Source organism: Phocoena sinus, chromosome 3 (assembly GCF_008692025.1).
Source record: "Phocoena sinus isolate mPhoSin1 chromosome 3, mPhoSin1.pri, whole genome shotgun sequence".
Classification (NCBI taxonomy): domain Eukaryota; kingdom Metazoa; phylum Chordata; class Mammalia; order Artiodactyla; family Phocoenidae; genus Phocoena; species Phocoena sinus.
The window spans coordinates 13,543,429-13,550,133 of record NC_045765.1 but is presented as its reverse complement, the minus strand read 5'-3'; positions in this window follow the sequence as shown (position 1 = coordinate 13,550,133).

Genomic DNA, 6,705 nt, shown 5'->3' with positions numbered 1-6,705 from the left:
GAAGAATCAACGTTGTGAAAATAAGTGTACTACCCAAAGCAATCTACAGATTCAATGCAATTCCTAACAAACTACCAATGTCATTTTTCAGAGAACTAGAACAAAAAATTACACAATTTGTATGGAAACACAAAAGGCCCTGAGTACCCAAAGCAATCTTGAGAAAGAAAAATGGAGCTGGAGAATCAAGCTCCCTGACTTCAGACTATATATCAAAACCACAGTCATCAAGACAGTATGGTACTGGCACAAAAACAGAAATATAGACCAATGGAACAGGATAGAAAGCCCAGAGATAAACCCATGCACATATGGTCACCTTATCTTTGATAAAGGAGGCAAGAATATACAATGGAGAAAAGAGCCTCTTCAATAAGTGGTGCTGGGAAAACTGGACAGCTACATGTAAAAGAATGAAATTAGAACACTCCCTAACACCATACACAAAAATAAACTCAGAAGGGATTAAAGACGTAATTGTAAGGCCAGACACTATAAAACTCTTAGAGGAAAACATAGGCAGAAAACTCTGTGACATAAATCACAGCAAGATTGTTTTTGACCCACCTCCTAGAGAAATGGAAATAAAAACAAAAATAAACAAATGGGACCTAATGAAACTTCAAAGCTTTTGCACAGCAAAGGAAACCATAAACAAGACCAAAAGACAACCCTCAGAATGGGAGAAAATATTTGCAAATGAAGCAACTGGCAAAGGATTAATCTCCAAAATTTACAAGCAGCTCATGCAGCTCAATATCAAAAAAACAAACAACCCAATCCAAAAATGGGCAGAAGACCTAAACAGACATTTCTCCAAAGAAGATGTACAGATGGCCAAGAAACACATGAAAGGATGCTCAACATCACTAATCATTAGAGAAATGCAAATCAAAACTACAATGAGGTATCACCTCACACTGGTCAGAATGGCCATCATCAAAAAATCCACAAACAATAAATGCTGGAGAGGGTCTGGAGAAAAGGGAACTCTTGCACTGTTGGTAGGAATGTAAGTTGATACAGCCACTATGGAGAACAGTATGGAGGTTCCTTAAAAACTAAAAATTGAACTACCACATGACCCAACAATCCCACTACTGGGCATATACCCTGAGAAAACCATAATTCAAAAAGAGACATGTAGGGCTTCCCTGGTGGCACAGTGGTTGAGAGTCCGCCTGTCGATGCAGGGGACACAGGTTCGTGCCCCGGTCCGGGAAGATCCCACATGCTGCGGAGTGGCTGGGCTCATGAGCCATGACTGCTGAGCCTGCGCGTCCGGAGCCTGTGCTCCGCAACGGGAGAGGCCACAACGGTGAGAGGCCCACGTACCGCTAAAAAAAAAAAAAAAGAGAGAGAGACATGTACCACAGTGTTCATTGCAGCACTATTTACAATAGCCAGGACATGGAAGTATCCATCGACAGATGAATGGATAAAGAAGATGTGGCACACATATACAATGGAATATTACTCAGCCATAAAAAGAAACGGAATTGAGTTATTTGTAGTGAGGTGGATGGACCTAGAGTCTGTCATGCAGAGTGAAGTAAGTCAGAAAGCGAAAAACAAATACCGTATGCTAACACATATATATGGAATCTTAAAAAAAAATGGTTCTGAAGAACGTAGGGGCAGGACAGGAATAAAGATGCAGATGTAGAGAATGGACTTGAGGACACGGGGAAGGGGAAGGGGAAGCTGAGACTAAGTGAGAGAGTGGCATGGACATATATACACCACCAAACGTAAAATAGATACTAGTGGGAAGCAGCCTCATAGCACAGGGAGATCAGCTTGGTGCTTTGTGACCACCCAGAGGAGGTAGGGAGATGCAAGAGGGAGGGGATATGGGGATATATGTATACATATAGCTGATTCACTTTGTTATACAGCAGAAACTAACACAACATTGTAAAGCAATGATACTCCAATAAAGATGTTAAAAAAAAAAAAAAGGAATGAAGCATTGGCACATGCTACAATGCCGATGAACCTCAAAAACATTATGCTGAGTGAAGGAACTCAGTCACAGAAGGCCACACATTGTATGATTCCTTTTATATGAAATGTCCAGAATAGATAAATTCATAGAGACGGATTCGAGGCTGGGGGACGGGAAACGGGGAGTGACTGCTAATGGGCATGACGTTTCCTTGTAGAAAATGCTTTGGAACCAACAGTGCTGGTGGCTTCCCAACACTGTGAATGTGCTAAATGCCACTGAATTGTTCGCTTTTAAATGGTTAATTTTATATCATGTGAATCCCACCTCAATTAAGAAGTAATGTTTGCAAAACATTGCTCCCAGCAGTGGGGAGTCAGAGACACAATCCAGTGGTTAGGCAGGTCCCTCAGAGCTGGGGGAATTCCTCTGGGCCAGGTCCTGCAGAGAGGTCCCCCAAAGAGGCCCAGAGTCCCCATGACCCTGAGCTCAGGAGTAAAGGGAAAAGCCCAGAACAAGATGTGGTCGCCCTTCTCCCCAAAGAGACAAGCCAGCAGGGACAGAGTGTGGAGCAGACAATTAGCTGGTGACCTAACAAGACATGAGGGACTGAGCCTGAGGTGCAAGGATGGATGGGTAAATTGGGCTCTGCCAGGTTCTTGTGCTCCCTTGTGTGGGAACAAAGACCTCCCTCCACATTGCACGCAGCCCAGGAAACTCTCCCAGCAAAAACTGTGTCACCTCCTGCCAAATATCTCCAAAGCCAGAGGGGACACCTTCCATAGGTCAGTGGGGAGAGAAGGAAGCAGACAGGAAAAGAAAATAGCAAGCTGGGGGCTGCACATCGCCAGCCAGGCCTGCTGTGTGACCTTGGGGAAGTGACTTTGCCTCTCTGAACCTCAGTTCATTTGTCTGTATAACAAGTACAAATAAAACGGGAAGCACCCTGTGTGTGCAAGCCCTGTTAAGAGGTTCCAGCTTCTGGGTCCTGCATGGCAGAATTTTCAGAGCTTTGGAACAAGAAAGACTGTGAGATACTGAGTAGTGGATTATTCTCTCCAAGACTACTCATCCCATAAATGGAGGTAACAGTGCCTATCTTAGAAGATTAAGTAAGAGGAAGCACGTAGAACTCCTTGTCATCGTGTCAGGTGCACAGGAAGCATGTAAGAAATGTTAGGTGTTAGTAGCAGGGCAATAGGGAGCCTATGCAGGATTTAAAGCAAAGGAAAGGTTGGTCATTTCACCCTGGTGGTGGTCATCGCAGAGGTTGAACCAGAAGAGTAAGCCTGGAGCCAGAGAGACCAGAGAAGGGATGGGTTTGAAGTCTCAGAGTGACAAGATGAGAATCTGGTAGGGTGCTGGGAAGGAGAGGAAGGATAAGGAAGAAGAGAGGGGCAAGGTAAAACTCTCAGGATGCAGCGAATGGGGCTGAGGGAGACTGGCTGCCACCAAATCTCTGGCCCAGGTGACCAGGCAGTCAGCAGGGTCACTGCTAAGCTCAGGTACAGCAGAGGAACAGGATTGAGGGTAGACACCGAGCTAGGTTTGATAAAGAGTAGAAACAATCTGGGGGGGCTCGGCAAAGATGAACACCCAAGAGGTGTATCTGTACCCTCAGGATGGAAGCTCGAGGGACACAGCGATCCTGACCAGAGAATGCGGTGGTATCCATCATTTACTTGCCCACCCATCTGGCCCTCTCTCTTCTAGTGAGTTCCTTGAGGATAGGTGGGGACCATGATGTGTGTGTGTGTGTGTGCGCGTGCACGCAATATTTCAGGCACGCAAAAAAGCACAGATCATAATTCAAGTTGGAACACAGCTATATTCATCATTCAACTTAAGAAGTAAAAAGTCAAGTACAACTCTCCACTCCCACATTTTCCTCCGTCTCTCCCCCCTCCCCCGCCCCTAGATAACCAACATCCTACATCAAGTGTTTATCACGCCCATGTACATTTTTCATCTTTACTACACAGGATGTGTCCACCAACATATATTGTACAGAATTGTGCTGCATGTTTTTAAACTTTACATAAATGGCAATATTCTGTACACATACTTCTATGATTATTTTCTCAAGCTTTTGAGATTCATCCAGGTTGGTGCAAGCCATTCCACATTTGTTCCATTTCTGTGACTAGAAGCATCCACCAAATGGGAGCATCGTATTTGATGGATGCGCCCCTATCGTGGATGGATGCTTCTCTTTCCAGACCTCCTTGAACATGCCTCACGGTGCACCTTCAAGAGAATTCCTCTGTGGTGGAATTGCTGGGTTGGGAGGGGGACTCTGTCATCATCTCAGAATTCCTGTCCACAGCTTGGGGGATGCCTCAGTGAAGATGCCCAAAAAGGGGTCAGTGAATCAACAAGGAAGTGAGACAGGGAGTGTAGACTTCTTGGGCAGGGGAGGAGAGAAACAGGGCAGCAGGCAGAGGGACCCAGAGAGAAGGTTCCTCTCCAGGTCCAGAGAACACAAGTCATTAGAGGACAGAGGATTGAGCAGCCACTGTGTGCTGAGCTATAGGAGAGGGAAGGATTTGAGATGGATCTTGAAAGCTGGAGCAAAGTCCTGAAGGAAGAACATTTGAGGCAGAGGAAACAGCAAGTGCAAAGGTCCTGGGGAAGAATAAATCTTGGACAAAGAGACCTGCATGGCTGGGAGACAGTGATATAAATGGAGATGGGGGAGTTGAGCAGGACCTAGACTTTGCAGAATTCGGAATTTTTTTTCACTTTTTTTTTTTTTTAAGATTCCATATACATTTGATACCATGCAGTATTTGTCTTTCCCTGTTTGGCTTATTTCATTTAGCATAAGGCCCTCAAGGTATATCCATGTTGTCGCAAATGGCAGGATTTCCTTCTTTTTCATGGTTGAATAATATTCATATATATATTATATGAATATTATATAAAACCACATCTTCTTTATCCATTCTTTCATTGTTTCCATATCTCAACTATTGTAAACAATGCTGCAATGAACATGAAGATGCAGGTATCTCTTCAATGTCCCATTTTTATTTCCTTTGGATGTAAGGAAATAAAAGAAGTGGAATTGCCAGATCATATGGTAGTTCTACTTTTAATATTTGAGGAAACTCCATTTGTTTTCCATAGCAGTTGCACCAGGGTTTGGAATTTTACTCCAAATATTACTGGGAGGAAAGTACTATGTGAAGGACAAGATCTAATTTACTTTTGTAAAACCTCCTCCTACCTGATTAATGGAAATATTATCTTAGGGGCCAGAAGTAGAAATCAGAGCTATATGAATATCTGGGGAAAAGAGCATTCTAAGCAGAGGGAACAGCAAGTGCAAAGGCCCTGAGGCAGGAGCATCTCTGGATTATTCAAGGACCATCAAAGAAACCAGAATGAGCACAGGAGATGAGATCAGAAATGAGAAGGGAGGGACAGATTTGAAGGTGATTGTCACTAGGTCTCTTGCAGCTTTAAAAAAAATAAGGCTTTTCTTTTAATGTCAATAGCATTGTACAAGGTGCTGAGTCCTCTCTTAGTTTCTACTAAACTAACAGAATTAAAATTAAAAGCAAAGTCCTAGCTCTCATAACCCTGTCTGAGATTTTTATATATTCAATACCTCTCTGAGTGATTAAGTCCTAGGAATGGTTTAATTGTCCTATTTATTTGATCAGCTTAATTTTATTAATATTTGTTCCACAGAGCTGCATGGATATGCTTCGATCAACTTCTAGGATTCAATAAGTTTATGTTGTCCTCAAACAAAAAATTCATTTTCATAAGAGTTAGTAGAAGACCCCCTAAGAGTTTCCATCCCACAACTGGGATTGATATTTATTTTGTTGGTTTTCAAATGGCATATCATTTCTATAATTATCTTACATTTCTCTTCGGTCGTTTTCTTTATTTGCAAGTGTTCAATACTTTTTATTTTTATTTTTTTCTGGAAAGTATAAATTTGTTTTCTTTTTTTAATTTAATTTTTAATTTTATATTAGAGTATAGTTGATTTACAATGTTGTGTTAATTTCAGGTGTACAGCAAAGTGATTCAGTTATACATACATCCATTCTTTTCCAGATTCTTTTCCCATGTACGTTATTACAGAGTATTGAGTAGAGTTCCCTGTGCTATACAGTAGGTCCTTGTTGAGTATCTATTTTTTAAATTAATTTATTTTGGCTGTGCTGGGTCTTCATTGTGGTGCGTGGACTCTAGAGTGCATAGGCTCAGTAGCTGCATTGTGTGGACTTATTTGGGTATGTGGGATCTTTGTCCGCTGATCGAACCTAGGGCCCCTGCATTGGGAGCTCGGAGTCTTAATCACTGGACCACCAGGGAAGTCCCGATTATCTATTGTATATACAGTAGCATGTATATGTTAACCCCAATTTCCTAATTTATCCCTCCCCCTCCCCTTTGGTAACAATATTTTTTATATATCAAATTATTGTCAGCTTTAACAACTGAAACATTCCTTTCTTGTAAGACTGAATGAAGTGTTGATATCCCTGTTAGAACTGCATTTATTAAATCCAAATCCTTAAAAAAAAAAAGCACACACATAATTATTTTCTAATGTTAACTCCTTTCTCGTAATTTTTATTGAGAAGAATTTACAAGACTTGACATGATTTTCAGGCTGCTCTTACAGCTCCAGCCCCTCAGGTTGTCCATCTGGATCCAAATACTCTTCTTGCTTTCACTATTTCAATCCCCAGCTTTTTAGATATGTTGGTTTATCCTCTCTGTGTTTATTGGAT